Source organism: Oncorhynchus mykiss, chromosome 30 (assembly GCF_057628025.1).
Source record: "Oncorhynchus mykiss isolate SJ-2025 chromosome 30, ASM5762802v1, whole genome shotgun sequence".
Taxonomy (NCBI): domain Eukaryota; kingdom Metazoa; phylum Chordata; class Actinopteri; order Salmoniformes; family Salmonidae; genus Oncorhynchus; species Oncorhynchus mykiss.
The window spans coordinates 19,126,258-19,146,431 of record NC_143051.1 but is presented as its reverse complement, the minus strand read 5'-3'; the positions used below and the strand labels follow the sequence as shown (position 1 = coordinate 19,146,431).

The 20,174-nt window shown below is 42.9% G+C and overlaps 1 pseudogene; it reads left to right on the top strand.

The window, feature by feature from the left end:
* The first annotated feature begins 5,441 nt into the window (after positions 1 to 5,441).
* Positions 5,442 to 20,174, top strand: part of LOC110489399 (TBC1 domain family member 20-like) — a 32,169-nt pseudogene continuing 17,436 nt past the window's right edge.

Below are 20,174 nucleotides of genomic sequence, written 5' to 3'. Positions count from 1 at the left end.
TTAAAAGCGCAGAGAGCATCATGAAGAACAAGGAACACACCAGGCAGGTCCGAGATACTGTTGTGAAGAAGTTTAAAGCCAGATTTGGATACAAAAATATTTCCCAAGCTTTAAACATCCCAAGGAACACTGTGCAAGCGATAATATTGAAATGGAAGGAGTATCAGACCACTGCAAATCTACCAAGACCTGGCCGTCCCTCTAAACTTTCAGTTCATACAAGGAGAAGACTGATCAGAGATGCAGCCAAGAGGCCCATGATCACTCTGGATGAACTGCAGAGATCTACAGCTGAGGTGGGAGACTCTGTCCATAGGACAACAATCAGTCGTATATTGCACAAATCTGGCCTTTATGGAAGAGTGGCAAGAAGAAAGCCATTTCTTAAAGATATCCATAAAAAGTGTTGTTTAAAGTTTGCCACAAGCCACCTGGGAGACACACCAAACATGTGGAAGAAGGTGCTCTGGTCAGATGAAACCAAAATTGAACTTTTTGGCAACAATGCAAAACGTTATGTTTGGCGTAAAAGCAACACAGCTGAACACACCATCCCCACTGTCAAACATGGTGGTGGCAGCATCATGGTTTGGGCCTGCTTTTCTTCAGCAGGGACAGGGAAGATGGTTAAAATTGATGGGAAGATGGATGGAGCCAAATACAGGACCATTCTGGAAGAAAACCTGATGGAGTCTGCAAAAGACCTGAGACTGGGACAGAGATTTGTCTTCCAACAAGACAAAGATCCAAAACATAAAGCAAAATCTACAATGGAATGGTTCAAAAAATAAACATATCCAGGTGTTAGAATGGCCAAGTCAAAGTCCAGACCTGAATCCAATCGAGAATCTGTGGAAAGAACTGAAAACTGCTGTTCACAAATGCTCTCCATCCAACCTCACTGAGCTCGAGCTGTTTTGCAAGGAGGAATGGGAAAAAATGTCAGTCTCTCGATGTGCAAAACTGATAGAGACATACCCCAAGCGACTTACAGCTGTAATCGCAGCAAAAGGTGGCGCTACAAAGTATTAACTTAAGGGGGCTGAATAATTTTGCACGCCCAATTTTTCAGTTTTTGATTTGTTAAAAAAGTTTAAAATATCCAATAAATGTCGTTCCGCTTCATGATTGTGTCCCACTTGTTGTTGATTCTTCACAAAAAATACAGTTTTATTACTTAATGTTTGAAGCCTGAAATGTGGCAAAAGGTTGCAAAGTTCAAGGGGGCCGAATACTTTCGCAAGGCACTGTACATAAAAGGTACATAAAAGACCACTTTGGAAACCATTTAGCTACAACTGGAGCAAAGTGACTTGCAGTATGTGGAGGGGGGATGGAGTGGAGTGGAGAAAAGGCAAGAGGGGTGGAGTGGGAAGGGTTTTCGAAGGGAGTGAATTGGAGGAGAGGTGAGAGGGAAGAAGGGGAGGGGGGGACTTTTTAAAGGTTCATGTATCTTTCTATGTATGAGATATTTTATAAATGCTGTTAAACCTTTTGAATAACCATTTAATTAAGCGTGAACCGTGAGCCCAGAATTGTTAGGAGCAAAATGTGTAGGGCTGTTTATCATAAAATGCCTGACTAGTGTTATTAAACTTGAACTAACAGTGATTTTCAAATGCAATCCAATTCTTTTACATGTAGCTATGTTGTTCTAATGGAATACTTGTGTTTTAATAATATATTTTTGTTGTTTTACAAACTTAGGTTGACAATGTTTTTAACTAGACAAAAGTAAATTGAAAATTAAATAAAAAGAAAGTGGTTCTAATTATAAATGTAATGTTTTTTTTAACCAAGTTCATAAAATATCTTTAATTGTTTCAATATTTTGTTCATTATTGTTGTTAGTTCCAACCTAATCGCCAAAATCGGTGCCCAAAAATACAGATTTCCGAGTGTTATGAAAACTTGAAATTGGCCCTAATTAATCGGCCATTCCGATTAATCGGTCGACCTCTACTCTGGACATGTACTCTGGGCATGTGCTGACCAACTGGCATGTGTCTTCACTGACATTTTCAACATGTCCCTGATTGAGTCTGTAATACCAACATGTTTCAAGCAGACCACCATAGTCCCTGTGCCCAAGAACACGAAGGCAACCTGCCTAAATGACTACATACCCGTAGCACTCACATCCGTAGCCATGAAGTGCTTTGAAAGGTCGGTAAATGGCTCACATCAACACCATTATCCCAGAAACTCTAGACCCATTCCAATTTGCATACCGCCCAAACAGATCCACAGATGATGCAATCTCTATTGCACTCCACACTGCCCTTTCCCACCTGGACAAAAGGAACACCTATGTGAGAATACTATTCATTGACTACAGCTCAGCGTTCAACACCATAGTATCCTCAAAGCTCATCACTAACCTAAGGATCCTGGGACTAAACACTTCCCTCTGCAACTGGATCCTGGACTTCCTGACGTGCCTCCCTCCAGGTGGTGAGGGTAGGTAGCAACTCATCTGCCATGCTGAACCTCAACACTGGAGCCCCCCAGGGGTGCGTGCTCAGTCCTCTCATGTACTCCCTGTTCCCCCTACAACTGCATGTCCAGGCACGACTCCAACATCATCATTAAGTTTGCAGACGACGCAACAGTGGTGGCAGTGGCCTGATCACCGACAACGACGAGCCTATAGGGAGGAGGTCAGAGACCTGGCCGGGTGGTGCCAGAATAACAACCTATCTCTCAACGTAACCAAGACTAAGGAGATGATTGTGGACTACATGAAAAGGAGGACCGAGCACACCCCCATTCTCATCGGCGGGGCTGTAGTGGAGCAGGTTGAGAGCTTCAAGTTCCTTGGTGTCCATATCACCAACAAACTAGAATGGTCCAAACACATCAAGACAGTCGTGAAGAGGGCACGACAAAGCCTATTCACCCTCAGGAAACTAAAAAGATTTTGCATGGGTCCTGAGATCCTCAAAAGGTTCTACAGCTGCAACATCGAGAGCATCCTGACTGGCTGCATCACTGCCTCGTACGGCAATTGCTCGATCTCCGACCGCAAGGCACTTCAGAGGGTAGTGCGTACGGCCCGGTACATCACTGTGGCTTAGCTGCCTGCCATCCAGGACCTCTACAGCAGGCGGTGTCAGAGGAAGGCCCTAAAAATTGTCAAAGACCCCAGCCATCGCAGTCATAGACTGTTCTCTCTACTACCGCATGGCAAGCGGTACCGAAGTGCCAAGTCTAGGACAAAAAGGTTTTTTTTTACCCCCAAGCCATAAGACTCCTGAACAGGTAATCAAATGGCTACCCGGACTATTTGCATTGTATGCCCCCCCTCTCTCTTTTACGCTACTGCTACTCTCTGTTTATCATACAGTGGGGCAAAAAAGTATTTAGTCAGCCACCAATTGTGCAGGTTCTCCCACTTAAAAAGATGAGAGAGGCCTGTAATTTTCATCATAGGTACACTTCAACTATGACAGACAAAATTAGAAAAAAAATCCAGAAAATCACACTGTAGGATTTTTAATTTATTTATTTGAAAATTATGGTGGAAAATAAGTAACATAAGTAAACCCTCTTTTTACGCTTCTGCTACTCTCTATTCATCATATATGCATACTCACTTTAACCATATCTACATGTACATACTACCTCAATCAGCCTGACTAACCGGTGCCTGTATGCAGCCTCGCTACGGTTATAGCCCAGCTACTGTATAAAGCCTCGCTACTGCTATTAGTCTTTTTACTGTTGTTTTTATTTCCTTACTTACCTATTGTTCACCTACCTTTTCACCTACCTGTTGGTTAGAGCCTGTAAGTAAGCAATTGTTGTATTTGGCGCACGTGACAAATCAACTTTGATTTGATTTGAACTCACTCACTGTGTCGTTGATAGAATAGAATTGCATTAACTCACTCACTGTGTCATTGATAGAATATAATAGAATTAACTCACTCACTGTGTCATTGATAGAATAGAATATAATTAACTCACTCACTATGTCATCGATAGAATAGAGGTAACTCACTCACTGTGTCATCGATAGAATAGAGGTAACTCACTGTGTCATGAATAGAATAGAATTAACTCATCCACTGTCATGAATAGAACAGAGTTAACTCACTCACTGTGTCATGAATAGAATGTAATTAACTCATGCACTGTCAGGAATAGATTTAACTCACTGTGTCATGAATAGAATAGAATTAGCTCACTCACTATGTCATCGATAGATTAGAGGTAATTCACTCACTGTGTTATCGATAGAATAGAGGTAACTCACTCACTGTGTCATCGATAGAATAGAGGTAATTCACTCACTGTGTCATTGATAGAATAGAGGTAATTCACTGTGTCATCGATAGAATAGAGGTAACGCACTGTGTCATCGATAGAATAGAAAAGAATAGAGGTAACTCACTCACTGTGTCATTGATAGAATAGAATAGAGGTAATTCATTCACGGTGTCATCGATAGAATAGAATAGAGGTAACTGACTGTCATTGATAGAATGGAGATAACTCAGTGTGTCATTGATAGAATATAATTGTTATCTCACTCAGTGTGTCATTGATAGAATAGGATTGAGAACTCACTCAGTGTGTCATTGATAGAATAGAATTGTTAACTCACTCACTGTGTCATCGATAGAATAGAATTGTTAACTCACTCACTGTGTCAACGATAGAATAAAATAGAGGTAACTCACTCTCTGTGGCATTGATCTGATCAGGGGTAAGCTGATAGGTCCTCCCTCTCAGTTAACTCAGGGCCTTACCCATCATGGGGGGCATCTCAATATTGTGTTCAGTGGCTTTCTTAACCATGTCCTTCTCATTAACTTATCTTCGTCCCATTATGATGACCACTGATAAAAGAATACTAATGTGGTGGAAACAGAATCCAATCCAATCCTTCTATCGACCAGAGATGGGCAGTGTGTATCTGTCACGTTCTGACCTTTATTTCCTTTGTTTTGTCTTTATTTAGTGTGGTCAGGGCGTCAGTCTATGTTTTGTGTTTCTATGTTTGGTTTCTGTTTCGGCCTAGTATGGTTCTCAATCAGAGGCAGGTGTCGTTAGTTGTCTCTGATTGAGAATCATACTTAGGTAGCCTGGGTTTCACTGTTGGTTTGTGGGTGTTTGTTTCCTGTGCCAGTGTTTGTGCCACACGGGACTGTTTCGGTTTGGTTTATTTCACGTTATCGTTTATTGTTTTGTATTTCATAGTGTTCAGGCTTTTCTTATTAAAATCGTCATGGACACTTACCACGCTGCGTATTGGTCCGATCCTTGCTACACCTCTTCAGACGAAGAGGAGGACATCTGCCGTTACAGTATCAGTGTCTAGACAGTGCTCTTGAAGTAAAGTAGATGATGAAAGCAAGCTATTGCCAAGTATTGAGACACTGACATCTAGACACAAGTATCTGAAACCCTTGTGATTGCAGCTTGCTTTCAAAACGTTGGTTGTTCGTAAATGTATTGCATCAGCGCAATAGATTTTGTGGCTATCTCTTCAGACGCAGTTTTGCTCGCTCCCCCTCTCCTCGGGCATGTGTGTGGATGAGAAGCTCGTATTACAGGAACAGCTGATTGATAGCATCCTGATTGTCCTACAGAAGAACCCGGCGTTGCACTACTACCAGGGTTACCATGACATCGTGGTCACCTTCCTACTGGTGGTAGGGGAGCGCATGGCCATCGCCATGGTGTAGACCCTCTCTAACCACCACCTCAGGTTGATATGAGGAAATCGGCACACTTATTATGAGACTCTTTATGAATACATAAGAGCAAAGACCTCCAGACCTGGGTTCAAGCAATATTTTAAATATTCCCAAAATACTTTGAGCATTTGCTTGAGCCTGCCTGTAGTGACATGGCAGGCGTGGCAATTTTTAAACTCTTCCCTTGTACCAGGCAAGCTCAATCAAACACAGCTTATTCTGACCACCAAAGATGGCTTCCCCTCTCTATCATGGTCACATTATCCTCCTTCCCCAGCTGTGATTTCATGGATCCAACCATGGACAGCACCTAGCACATACTGAACTACCATACTGAACTACAGGTTTGAATGGCAGATAACAAGCGAGGCATGGCTGCAAGGAATACACCTTCACTTTGAAGTAATTCTACCAGTTTTCCCCAACTACAAACTCTGATTCATAGCAAGAGTTTTGAAGTTTATTCAGTTGATAGCAGTGGAATCTATTTTGTTTTATTATGTGTTCAAGAAAAAAACATTCAGATGTTTTACCTTGTAGCCTTGTGATAATATATTTTCTATCAGCAACATCCGTTTCTACAGTGAGCTCCAAAAGGATTGGGACAGTGACAGATTTTTTGTTGTTTTGGCTCTGTAACCAGCACTTTGGATTTGAAATGATACAATGATACAAAGTTCAAGTGCAGACTGCCGCCCCATTTAGATGTAACTCTGACATATACATTGGGAAAGCACTTAAAGTTACAATGTTTCCGTTATAGTGTCTTGGGGCGGCAGATAGCCTAGTGGTTAGAGCGTCGGGCCAGTAACCGAAAGGTTTCTAGATCGAATCCCCGAGCTGACAAGGTATAAATATGTCATTCTGAACAAGGCAGTTAACCCACTGTTCCTAGGCCATCATTGTAAATAAGAATTTGTTCTTAACTGACTTGCCTAGTTAAATAAAAATGATATCACCAAACAATAAATTATCTGACATGATTGTTCTTTAATTCCCTCCCGACCATTTCCCACATTCTTTGTGTTAAGAACATTGTTTAATTTTCCACTTTTGGATGTTGTAGTTTTGGCGGGAAGAATCTCCTTGTAACAAAAGGGTTCTTTCCCTTCAATACTGCAGGCCAGGGAGAGACAGTTCCTGCAAGGTATTTACAACCATCATAAAACTAGCCAACTCCCCCCAGGAGAGGGGAGTCTTGAAACTGTTGGTTAGCCAGCACCTTTGACCTCCATCCAGGAGGACAAGTCATGACAGTTATGGCAAACCTGAATAAGTTCAGGAGTAAAAATGTGCTTAATTAACAAGTCACATAATAAGTTGCATGGACTCACTCTGTGTGCAATAATAGTGTTTAACATAATTTTTGAATGACTTGAATGACTCATCTCTGTACCCCCTCTGTACCCCACACATACAATTATCATGTATCCTGTTTGCAACAAGGCACTAAAGTAAAACTGCAAAAAATGTGGCAATGAAATGAACTTTGTCCTAAATACAAAGTGTTATGCTTGGGGCAAATCCAATACAACACATCACTGAGTACCACTCTTCATATTTTCAAGCATGGTGGTGGCTGTATCATATTATGGGTATGCTTGTCATTGTCAGTTCTAGGGAGTTTTTTAGGATAAAAAGCAATGGAAAAGAGCTAAGCACAGGCAAAATCCTAGAGGAAATTCTGGTTGTCTGCTTTCCAACAGACATTGGGAGGCAAATTCACATTTCAGCAGGACAATAACTTAAAATACAAGGCTAAATATACACTGGAGTTGCTTACCAAGACAACATTGGAATGTTCCTGAGGTACGGCTTGAAAACTCTATGGCAAGACTTGAAAATGGCTGTCAAGGAGTGATCAACAATGATTTTAAAAAGAATGTGCAAATATTGTAAAATCCAGGTGTGGAATGCTTTTAGAGACTTATACAGAAAGACTCACAGATGTAATCGCTGACTCAGGGGTGTGAATACTTATGTGATTCGGAAAGTATTTAGACCTCTTGACTTTTTCCATATTTTGTTATGCTACCACCTTATTCTAAAATGTATGAAATATTTCTCTCCCCCTCATCAATCAGATAAACATTTTTTGCAAATTTGTTAAAAATAAAAACTGAACTATCACATTTACATAAGTATTCAGACCCTTCACTCAGTACATTGTTGAAGCCCTTTGGCAGTGATTACAGCCTCAAGTCTTATTGGGTATGACACTACAAGCTTGGCACACCTGTATTTGGGGAGTTTCTTACATTCTTCTCTGCAGATCCTCTTAAGCTCTGTCAGGTTGGATGGGGAACGTTGCCGCACAGCTAATTTCACGTTTCTCCAGAGATGTTCGATCGAGTTCAAGTCCGGGCTATGGCTGGACCACTCAAGGACATTCAGAGACTTGTCCCGAAGCCACTCCTGAGTTGTCTGTGTGCTTAGGGTCGTTGTCCTGTTGGAAGGTGAACCTTCACCCCAGTCTGAGGTCCTGAGCGCTCTGGAGCAGGTGTACATCAAGGATCTCTCTCTACTTTGCTCCGTTTATCTATCCCTTTTATTTAACCTTTATTTAACTAGGCAAGTCAGTTAAGAAATCATTCTTATTTACAATGACGGCCTACCAAAAGGCAAAAGGCCTCCTGTGGCCTGGGATAAAAAACAAAATTCAATAGAAAATACAATATAAATATAGGACAAAACACACATCACAACAAGAGAGACAACACAACACTACATAAAGAGAGACCTAAGACAACAACATAGCAAGACAGCAACACATGACAACACAGCATGGTAGCAACATAACATGACAACAACATGGTAGCAGCACAAGATATGGTACAAACATTATTGGGCACAGTCAACAGCACAAAGGTCAAGAAGGTAGAGACAACAATTCATCACACAAAGCAGCCACAACTGTCAGTAAGAGTGTTGTCATGACTGTCCTGATCAAGTTACAGGAGACCACAACCCTACAGATTATCTCTCAACCCCAACAGAGGAGAGATCTAGGGGTCTGAAGATGTGGGGTTTTTATGACCCCTCACGCCCCTGGTAAATCTCAGGCCACAGACAAATTCCTTTGTCCTGTTACTATGGAGAACCAGCCTCAGAACATTAAACATTAAATAAAGGGACTTTGGAACAATGGTTTCCGTCAGCCACAATGGTGGTCATGACGATAGATGGAATATGAAAATGTATGTCATTTTAGTTTTGTTATTAAAGGTTAATAGATGACGTTATTACAAAAAAAGTGTAACGTGAAGAGTTTTCCTAGTATATGTTTGATGTTTATACATTGTACGTTGTGTGGAAAATGTCCAAATCAAAGGGAGTGTTTTGGTAAATTAAATGTTAAGTTAGTTGTCTAAAATTGGGTTTGAGTAAAATCTAGACCTTGCCTCATTAACTTGGTACGCCTAGAGTACTGCCCTAAAGTCGGTTACACCCACTTCTGACCCAAGGGTATAAAACCTGTGAGTTTAGAATTTACAGAGAAGACTACGTGACCCAAGCTGCAGCCAAGGTCTAAAAAGTCAACGAACCCAGAACGCAACACAAGTTTGAAGACAAAGAAATCCTTTTCTACCCAAGCTACGGATGAGTAGCTGTGTCTAAGTGGGTGAATTCAAGCCCGACCCCCTTAGCATCCAATCCCAGCGAATCGTGGTATCTAAAAGGTTTCATTCCTATGCTGTGAGCTTTGAGCTACAGAGCTGTATGTCCTCAGAAGACTCCTTCCATAGCAAGGGTGAGGGAACAGACTCCTAAGCCAAAAGGACACTGACATCGGGAGGACGATTAGAGAAGTGCGCAGGAGAAGTGCGTCATCGAGCAGCTGAACGGTCCCCTGAACGGTCCACGCAGAGAATCCTCGGAGGTCTACCCCACATAATTACATCATTATATTCTGACCCATAAGAGCGGCAGATTGGGACAAGGCTAGAGTTAAAATAGCATAGCTGACAAATTCACCCAAATGTATATTTCTCTCGTGTACTTTCTTTTTCCTTTCTCCCTTTGAAATCCCCATTGTGGGTAACACGCGCCATAGTGTGTAGGCCCGTTATACTAAGTTCTAATCAATAGCCTATAAGGTGTTTTGTCTATGTGTATCTTTTATCATCATTTTAGCTTTTTAGTAAATAAATATTCAACTAAGATTGGTGTGGTACGAACTCATTGGTGAGACCCGGGTCCGTGCAGATTCACGGGCTATACGACGTTCAGAACGAGATTGTAAGAGGTAACTGGTTAATTAGCTGCTGTTGTAAAATCGATATTCTGATATTCTTTGAGTTAATTTGGGAAATAGAAACTCAATAAAAACTAGTTTTCCCATGGTGCCCCAGGTTGATTCAGTTAATCACGCAATTAGAAACTTGTAATCATTCGATGAGCAACAGTAGTCACATTAACTAATACAATGTCACGACAGTGTCCATGACTGAGTCTTTGAATGAATAGATTGAGATAAAACTGTCCAGTTTGAGTGTTTGTTGCAGCTCGTTACAGTCGCTAGCTGCAGCGAACTGAAAAAAAGAGTGATCCAGGGATGTGTGTGCTTTGGGGACCTTTAACAGAATGTGACTGGCAGAACGGGTGTTGTATGTGGAGGATGAGGGCTACAATAGGTATCTCAGATAGGGGGGAGTGAGGCCTAAGTGGGTTTTATAAATAAGCATCAACCAGTGGGTCTTGCGACGGGTATACTGAGATGACCAGTTTACAAATCAAATCAAATTTTATTTGCCACATACACATGGTTAGCAGATGTTAATGCAAGTGTAGCGAAATGCTTGTGCTTATAGTTCCGACCATGCAGTAATATCTAACAAGTAATCTAACCTAACAATTTCACAACTACCTTATACACACACAAGTGCAAAGGAATGAATTAAGAAGAATATGTGCATAAAAATATATGAATGAGTGATGGCCGAATGGCATAGGCAAGATGCAGTAGATGGTATAGAGTACAGTATATATATATGAGATGAGTAATGTAGGGTATGTAAACATTATATAAAGTGGCATTGTTTAAGGTGGCTAGTGATACATTTATTTCCACAATTTTTCCATTATAAAAGTGGCTAGAGATTTGAGTCAATATGTTGGCAGCAGCCACTCAATGTTAGTGATGGCTGTTTAACAGTCTGATGGCCTTGAGATAGAAGCTGTTTTTCAGTCTCTCGGTCCCAGCTTTGATGCATCTGTACTGACCTCGCCTTCTGGATGATAGCGGGGTGAACAGGCAGTGGCTCGGGTGGTTGTTGATGATCTTTTTGGCCTTCCTGTGACATCGGGTGGTGTAGGTCTCCTGGAGGGCAGGTGGTTTGCCCCCGGTGATGCATTGTGCAGACCTCACTACCCTCTGGAGAGCCTTACGGTTGTGGGCGGAGCAGTTGCCGTACTAGGCTGTGATACAGCCCGACAGGATGCTCTCGATTGTGCATCTGTATAGGTTTGTGAGTGTTTTTGGTGACAAGCCAAATTTCTTCAGCCTCCTGAGGTTGAAGAGGCGCTGCTGTGCCTTCTTCACCACGCTGTCTGTGTGGGTGAACCATTTCAGTTTGTCCGTGATGTGTACGCCAAGGAACTTAAAATTGTCCACCTTCTCCACTACTGTCCCTTCAATGTGGATAGGGGGCTGCTCCATCTGCTGTTTCCTGAAGTCCACGATCATCTCCTTTGTTTTGTTGACATTGAGTGTGAGATTATTTTCCTGACACCACACTCCGAGGGCCCTCACCTCCTCCCTGTAGGCCGTCTCGTCGTTGTTGGTAATCAAGCCTACCACTGTAGTGTTGTCTAAACTTGATGATTGAGTTGGAAGTGTGCATGGCCACACAGTCATGGGTGAACAGGGAGTACAGGAGAGGGCTGAGAACGCACCCTTGTGGGGCCCCAGTGTTGAGGATCAGCGGGGTGGAGATGTTGTTACCTACCCTCACCACCTGGGGGCGGCCCGTCAGGAAGTCCAGGACCCAGGGTCTCGAGCTTAATGACGAGTTTGGAGGATACTATGGTGTTAAATGCTGAGCTGTAGTCGATGAACAGCATTCCTACATAGGTATTCCTCTTGTCCAGATGGGTTAGGGCAGTGTGCAGTGTGACTGCGTCGTCTGTGGACCTATTGGGGCGGTAAGCAAATTGGAGTAGGTCTAGGGTGTCAGGTAGGGTGGAAGTGATATGGTCCTTGACTAGTCTCTCAAAGCACTTCATGATGACGGATGTGAGTGCTACGGGGCGGTAGTCAATTAGCTCTGTTACCTTAGCTTTCTTGGGAACAGGAACAATGGTGGCCCTCGTGAAGCATGTGGGAACAGCTGACTGGGATAAGGATTGATTGAATATGTCCGTAAACACATCAGCCAGCTGGTCTGCGCATGCTCTGAGGACGCGGCCAGGGATGCCATCTGGGCCTGCAGCCTTGCGAGGGTTAACACGTTTAAATGTTTTACTCATATTGGCTGCAGTGAAGGAGAACCCGCAGGTTTTGGTAGCGGGCCGTGTCAGTGGCACTGTATTGTCCTCAAAGCGAGCAAAGAAGTTGTTTAGTTTGTCTGGGAGCAAGACATTGTGGTACGCGACGGGGCTGGTTTTTCTTTTGTAGACCCTGCCACATACCTCTCGTGTCTGAGCTGTTGAATTGCGATTCTACTTTGCCTCTATACTAATGCTTAGCTTGTTTGATTGCCTTGCGGAGGGAATAGCTACACTGTCTGTATTCGGTCATGCTTCCGGTTACCTTGCCCTGATTAAAAGCAATGGTTTGCACTTTCAGTTTTACGCGAATGCTGCCATCAATCCACAGTTTCTGGTTGGGGAATGTTTTAATAGACGCTGTGGGTACAACATCATCGATGCACTTGCTAATAAACTCGCTCACTGAATCAGCGTACTCATCAATGTTGTTGTTCGACGCTATGCGGAACATATTCTAGTCAACGTGATCGAAGGAATCTTGAAGCGTGGAATCCGATTGGTCGGACCAGCGTTGAACAGACCTGAGCACGGGTGCTTCCTGTTTTAGTTTCTGTCTATAGGCTGGGAGCAACAAAATGGAGTCGTGGTCAGCTTTTCCGAAAAGAGGGTGGGGGAGGGAAGCGTTGCGCAAGTTAGAATAACAATGATCCAGGGTTTTGCCAGCCCGGGTCGCGCAATCGATATGATGGTAAAATTTAGGGAGCCTTGTTTTCAGATTAGCCTTGTTAAAGTCCCCAGCTACAATAAATGCAGCCTCAGGATATGTGGTTTCCAGTTTACATAGAGTCAAATTAAGTTCTTTCAGGGCCGTCGATGTGTCTGCTTGGGGGGAATACAGTGGGGCAAAAAAGTATTTAGTCAGCCACCAATTGTGCAAGTTCTCCCACTTAAAAAGATGAGAGAGGCCTGTAATTTTCATCATAGGTACACTTCAACTATGACAGACAAAATGAGAAAAAAATCCAGAAAATCACATTGTAGGATTTTTAATGAATTTATTTGCAAATTATGGTGGAAAATATGTATTTGGTCAATAACAAAAGTTTATCTCAATACTTTGTTATATACCCTCTGTTGGCAATGACAGAGGTCAAACGTTTTCTGTAAGTCTGTAAGGTTTTCACACACTGTTGCTGGTATTTTGGCCCATTCCTCCATACAGATCGCCTCTAGAGCAGTGATGTTTTGGGGCTGTTGCTGGGCAACATGGACTTTCAACTCCCTCCAAAGATTTTCAATAGGGTTGAGATCTGGAGACTGGTTAGGCCACTCCAGGACCTTGAAATGCTTCTTCGTTGCCCAGGCGGTGTGTTTGGGATCATTGTCATGCTGAAAGACCCAGCCACGTTTCATCTTCAATGCCCTTGCTGATAGTAGGCTTTGTTACTTTGGTCCCAGCTCTCTGCAGGTCATTTACTAGGTCCCCCCGTGTGGTTCTGGGATTTTTGCCCACCGTTCTTGTGATCATTTTGGTGAGATCTTGTGTGGATCGAGGGAGATTATCAGTGGTCTTGTATGTTTCCATTTCCTAATAATTGCTCCCACAGTTGATTTCTTCAAACCAAGCTGCTTACCTATTGCAGATTCAGTCTTCCCAGCCTGGTGCAGGTCTACAGTTTTGTTTCTGGTGTGCTTTGACAGCTCTTTGGTCTTGGCCATAGTTTGGAGTGTGACTGTTTGAGGTTGTGGACAAGTGTCTTATATACTGATAAAAAGTTCAAATAGGTGCCATTAATACAGGTAACGAGTGGAGGACAGAGGAGCCTCTTAAAGAAGAAGTTACAAGTCTGTGAGAGCCAGAAATCTTTCTTGTTTGTAGGTGACCAAATACTTATTTTCCACCATAATTTGCAAATAAATTCATTAAAAATCCTACAATGTGATTTTCTGGATTTTTTTTCTCATTTTGTCTGTCATAGTTGAAGTGTACCTATGATGAAAATTACGGACCTCTCTCATCTTTTTAAGTGGGAGAACTTGCACAATTGGTGCCTGACTAAATACTTTTTTGCCCCACTGTACATACGACTATGATTATGATCGAAGAGAATTCTCTTGGTAGATAATGCGGTCAGCATTTGATTGTAAGGAATTCTAAGTCAGGTGAACAAAAGGACTTGAGTTCCTGTATGTTGTTATGATTACACCATGTCTCGTTAATCATAAGGCATACCCCCCCGTCCTTCTTCTTACCAGCGAGATGCTTGTTTCTGTCGGTGCAATGCTTGAAAAAAACAGGTGGCTGTACCGACTCCGATAGCGTGTCTCGAGTGAGCCATGTTTCCGTGAAACAAAGAACGTTACAATCTCTGATGTCTCTGTGGAAGGCAACCCTTGCTCGGATTTCATCTACCTTGTTGTCAAGTGACTGGACATTGGCTAGTAGTATGCGTGGGAGCGGTGCGCGATGTGCGGAGCCTGACCAGAAGACCGCTCCGTCTGCCCCTTCTGCGGCGCCCTTGTTTTGGGTCGCCGGCCGGGATCCGATCCATTGTCCTGGGTGATGGACCAAACAGAGGATCTGCTTCAGGAAAGTTGTATTCCTGGTCGTAATGTTGGTGAGTTGACATTGCTCTTATATCCAATAGTTCTTCCCGACTGTATGTAATTAAACCTAAGATTTCCTGGGGTAACAATGTAAGAAATAACACATAAAAACTAAATACTGCATAGTTTCCCAGGAACGCGAAGCGAGGCGGCCATCTCAGAGGAGTATAGAATATAGAGTGCAGTGATGTGTCCTATAAGGAACATTGGTGGCAAATCTGATGGCCGAATGGTAAAGAACATCTAGCCGCTCTAGAGCACCCTTTCCTGCATATCTATAAATTACTTCTCTGTAATCTAGCATGGGTAAGATGGTCATCAGATTACGATTGAGCAAACCATGTCTAGATTTAACTTTAGCCTGCAGCTTTGATATGTGCTGAGACAAGGACAGTGTATTGTCTAGCCATACTCCCAAGTACTTGTATGAGGTGACTACCTCAAGCTCTAAACCCTCAGAGGTAGTAATAACACCTGTGGGAAGAGGGGCATTCTTCTTGATCCTTAGTCTAGTCTCCCAGCCCCTGGCGCTGAAAAACACCCCCCCAGCATGATGCTGCCATCATGCTTCAAGGTAGGGATGGTGCCATGTTTCCTCCAGATGTGACACTTGGCATTCAGGCCGAATACTTCAATCATCAGACCAGAAAATCTTGTTTCTCATGGTCTGAGCTTCTTTAGGTGCCTTTTGGAAAACTCCAAGCGGGCTGTCATGTGCCTTTTACTGAGGAGTGGCTTCCGCCTGGCCACTGTACCATAAAGGCCTGATTGGTGGAGTGCTGAAGAGATGGTTGTCCTTCTGGAAGGTTCTCCCATCTCCAAAGATGAACTCTGGAGCTCTGTCAGAGTGACCATTGGGTTGTTGGTCACTTAACTGACCAAGGCCCTTCTCCCCAGATTGCTCAGATTGTCCGGGTGGCCAGCTCTAGGAAGAGTCTTGGTGGTTTCAAATTTCTTCCATTTAAGAATGATGGAGGCCACTGTGTTCTTGGGGACCTTCAATGCTGCAGACATTTTTCAGTACCCTTCCCCAGATTCCCCAGATTTGTGACTCGACACAATCCGGTCTCGGATTTCTACGGACAATTCCTTTCACCTCATGGCTTGGCTTTTGCTCTGACATGCACTGTCAACTGTGGGACCTTTATATAGACAGGTGTGTGCCTTTCCAAATCATGTCCAGTCAAATTAATTTACCACAGGTGTACTCCAATCAAGTTGTAGAAACATCTCAAAGATGATCAATGGAAACAGGTTGACCGGAGCTCAATTTCAAGTCTCATAGCAAAGGGTCTGAATACTGTAGCGACCCGCACAGACAGCTGTGTGTTATGTGTTAGACTATTAGTTGGTTGTGTTGTACTTACCAGTGTTCGCGGGGTCCGACATGCCAATCAACCTGCTATCTGTCAATCACGGGAATGCCTGGAATGTTCTGATGCCGGGCATCCTGGTGGTTGGCGGAGTGGCGTGGAGGGGGGTTGGGCAGGGGGATGGAGCATTGGAAGTTAAGACCAGGTTTAGCCATTGTTCTTTCTCTTACGTCTGGCCTTCACAAGAGAATGTCACGGTTGGTTTGTGCGGTATCTTTCGTTTATTTGGCGTGGGCTACGGCCAAACAGTAGCCTGTGTAAAGTTGGGTTAATAAACTGTCAATTCGTAAACTCAACCCTCTGTCTGGACAATTGTTCCTTTATGATCTAGTCAGGTCATTACAAAACGTATGTAAATAAGATATTTCTGTTTTTATTTTTAATAAATTAGCTAACTTTCTAAAACCCTGTTTTTGCTTTGTCATTGTGGGGTATTGTGTGTAGATTGATGAGGGGAAAAAAATATATGATGCATTTTAGAATAAGGCTGTAACGTAACAAAATGTGGAGAAAGTCAAGGGGTCAAAAGTTTAGTGTTTGGTCCCATATTCCTTGCACACAATGATTACATCAAGCTTGTGACTCTATAAACTTGTTGGATGCATTTTCTGTTTGTTTTGTCTGCACTTTCACCTCATAGTCATTGTATAATTTCAAATCTGAAGAGTACAGAGCCAAAACAACAAAACATTTGTCACTCTCCCAATACTTTTGTAGCTCACTGTATATTTGCATTTGCGACTCATGATCGGTGTCCATATTCATGAAGGCTCTGAGTAGGAGTGCTGATCTAGGATCAGGTCCCCCCTGTCCATGTAATCTTGTTCATGATGATCCAAAAGACAAAACTGATCCTAGAGCAGCACCTATTCTGTAACACTTTATTAATACAGGCCCTGCTTCCCACTTTTTTCTCCTGAAGGGGGCAGTAAGAGTCTGTATGTTCTTCTTGGAAAGGTAGGTTGTCGCAGCCAGGATATACAATTGAGTCAAACTAGGAGATATGGAGTAAAAATCCACCCGATCGATTGCTTCTATGTCTCTCCACCTGCCTTGCCATCAGCTAGGCTACTGTACCCCTGAGCCAGCTGGACTAGTGTGTAGTATGAGACTACAGAACTGAGGGAGAAAGGATGGAAGACTGTGTATTTCTTATTTATCACAGAGATTTTTTGGGGCTCCTGATGTATTTGTATAATTGATGGTCTGACAAGAATGTATGCTGTGAGATTTAATTGGGAAGGCTTTGAGTTAAAGAGCGGGCCCTGGTTTCCTGTCTCCACAGCTAACTGTCAGCCAGTCAAAGGACTCCAACGCCTTCCGCTGTGCTGTCACTTTGCTCTCTGTTTCCTCAATGTCACATTGGGTCTTGATTGTCAACCTTCTTAAGATGTCTCCACGTCAATATGATTGCTGCACTGACAAGTCACTATGAGTATGGTTGAGGACTTTCTTTTTGCATGCTAGGCATGTTTTTCATCCATCTCCGAGGAGAAATGGAACACAGCAGACAAGGAACGATATTTTGACTCGAACTGAGGCAGTGTTTTATTTGACTGCTCGTCAAAGTTGTGTGACTATATCCCTCTAAAACTCCAGCATTGTGTGTGGTGTACTAAAACACACTACCATGGTATTAGATATTCTCCTAGTCTTATTTACACTGTGTCCTGGGTGTGTGTTGTGTTGAAATGCTTTGGGGTAAGCTGTAGCACATAAACCTCTCTCTCTCTCTGTGTGTGTGTGTGTGTGTGTGTGTGTGTGTGTGTGTGTGTGTGTGTGTGTGTGTGTGTGTGTGTGTTGCGTGCAGTTCCTCCCCAGTTCTTGATAAAATAAAGTTATTTTTGATAGTGGCGACATGTAAAATGTAGAGAATAAGAGGGCTAGTGATAAATATTGAATATGGGTGCATCTTGGAAGGCCTCTTGGAAGTAGTACACTAGGGTGCTATTTGAGACAGAGCCAAGGAGATGGAAGCTCACAGGTGTTGCTCACTGCTTTTAGGCTACCTTAAGACTGCTGAGGAAATGTTCAGGAAAGTATTTGACGCTAGAGCGGTTATACAACCTAGTTTTTACAAATAGGCCCTACTTCATTTGAACAAAATTAAAGTATTACAAAGGCAAGTCATTTGACAACACAATGACTGTTGCTGTTGTGGTTGCCATCCTAAATGTTCAGTTAACTATAGAGTTGCCTATGGATGTTACAAATTGGTGATTTTTGTGAGCGGCACTCGAGTGCTTTGTCCAAGGAGTTTTCTCCTGCAAAGCCCACAAATAATAACTCAAATAGATCTGCATTAAGTGTTGCAGTCCAAGGGGTTTCTGTAGTGAAACTTGCCTTTAAAACTGGTCTCTCTGTAGTCTGTAATTACACCGTCCTTACTCACAGGAACTGGCATAAGCATAACTTGGCTGTGTCCCAAATGGCACCCTATTCCCTATATAGTGCACTACTTTTAACGAGAGCCCTATGGGATGTACTCGTAGCCCTGGTTATATTCACACATTTCCCTCAGACTTGCATCCCCCACTTTGCAGGCTAATGCAGGTTAAGTGCTGGGCTGTCCTGCGGTCATCATGACAGAATAAGGAGATTGGGTTTACTGTACATCGACTAGTGGGACGTCAACGGATGTATTTTAATTAGGCAGTGTAAAAATGAGCTGTTGCTCTTGATAATGAGCTGTTGCTCTTGATAATGAGCTGTTGCTCTTGATAATGAGCTGTTGCTCTTGATAATGAGCTGTTGCTGTTGATAATGAGCGGTTGAGCAATGTAGTTGTTGCTGTTTATTCCCTCTGTAAAGTGTATGGAGACTCTGTGACGATGCGCTTTAAATCAAATGTGACTTGACCTGTTCATAATGGCATAGGGTGGTCAAGTGGTCTAAGTCGCTGCCTCCAGATCTCATATACCGCTGCAGTATGGGTTTGAATACGGACCACTGCTATTTCAGCACACTCTCTCCTCTAGCTCTACCTCTGTCCTATCCTATAAACAAACACAGAAAATAATAATAACTGACTCACTTGTTCATATGTGTTGCAGGGTCGAGGTGGGAACCATCTTTGCTCTGAGCTGGCTCATCACATGGCCACGTCCTGTCTGAGATCCGTCATGTTCTCAGGCTCTATGACTTCTTCCTGGCTTCACACCCACTCATGGCCGTCTACTTCGCTGCCGTGGTAAGAACCAATATTTAAACTGTGAACTCTCTGTTTATAGAATAGAGTAATGTAGAATAAAATACTAGAATAGAATGGATAGGTTATTGTCCATTTTGTAAGGAATAGAAATGTGTCTTGTGCCTTACTCTGTAACTAAATCCTTGTTTTCAGAGCATCTCTCTCATCTGCTTCCAAGTTGTCTGCTGGACATAATTCTTTTTGGGGGCAGTGTGTATTTTCTATAAGTGAGCGACAGTCATTTGGGCATTTAACAATCTGAAGTGAATTCAGAGATGCATTCTTATTTGTGGTACAGTAGGTGCTAATGAACAACAAACCACTCATTAGTCTGCACATTCCACTAAGCGCTTATTAGATGGTATTGGGGAAACGATATCTCGCCAAACTTCAAACGTGTGCTTCTCGCTCGGCCCTTTGTAAATGGAGTTGTTTTGTGACTACTTGTCAGGAGCAACGGAAAACAAAACAAGACGGGTTTTTTTAACGGCAAGGATTCCTCTTTTTTTACGTGCACCACACACACACACACACACACACACACACACACACACACACACACACACACACACACACACACACACACACACACACACACACACACACGAATCCAGGGCACTTTGTTATAGCTAGACCAGTTAATTAAACAACTCTAATGAACTCACCAGAGGTTTGGTGTGGAGTACTGGCTGTGTTTGTGCTAGATTGCTTTAAATGGCCCCTTTCTTCTTCTTCCATAAGCCTATCCCCTGCTAGATACTGGAGCTGCACACAAACCAAAGGGGGCCAAGGCCTTTTGAAGTCGGGATAACAAGGCAGTCAGGAAATGTAGTTCATCCTGCCTCTTATGTTACTAGACACAGGGAGGCT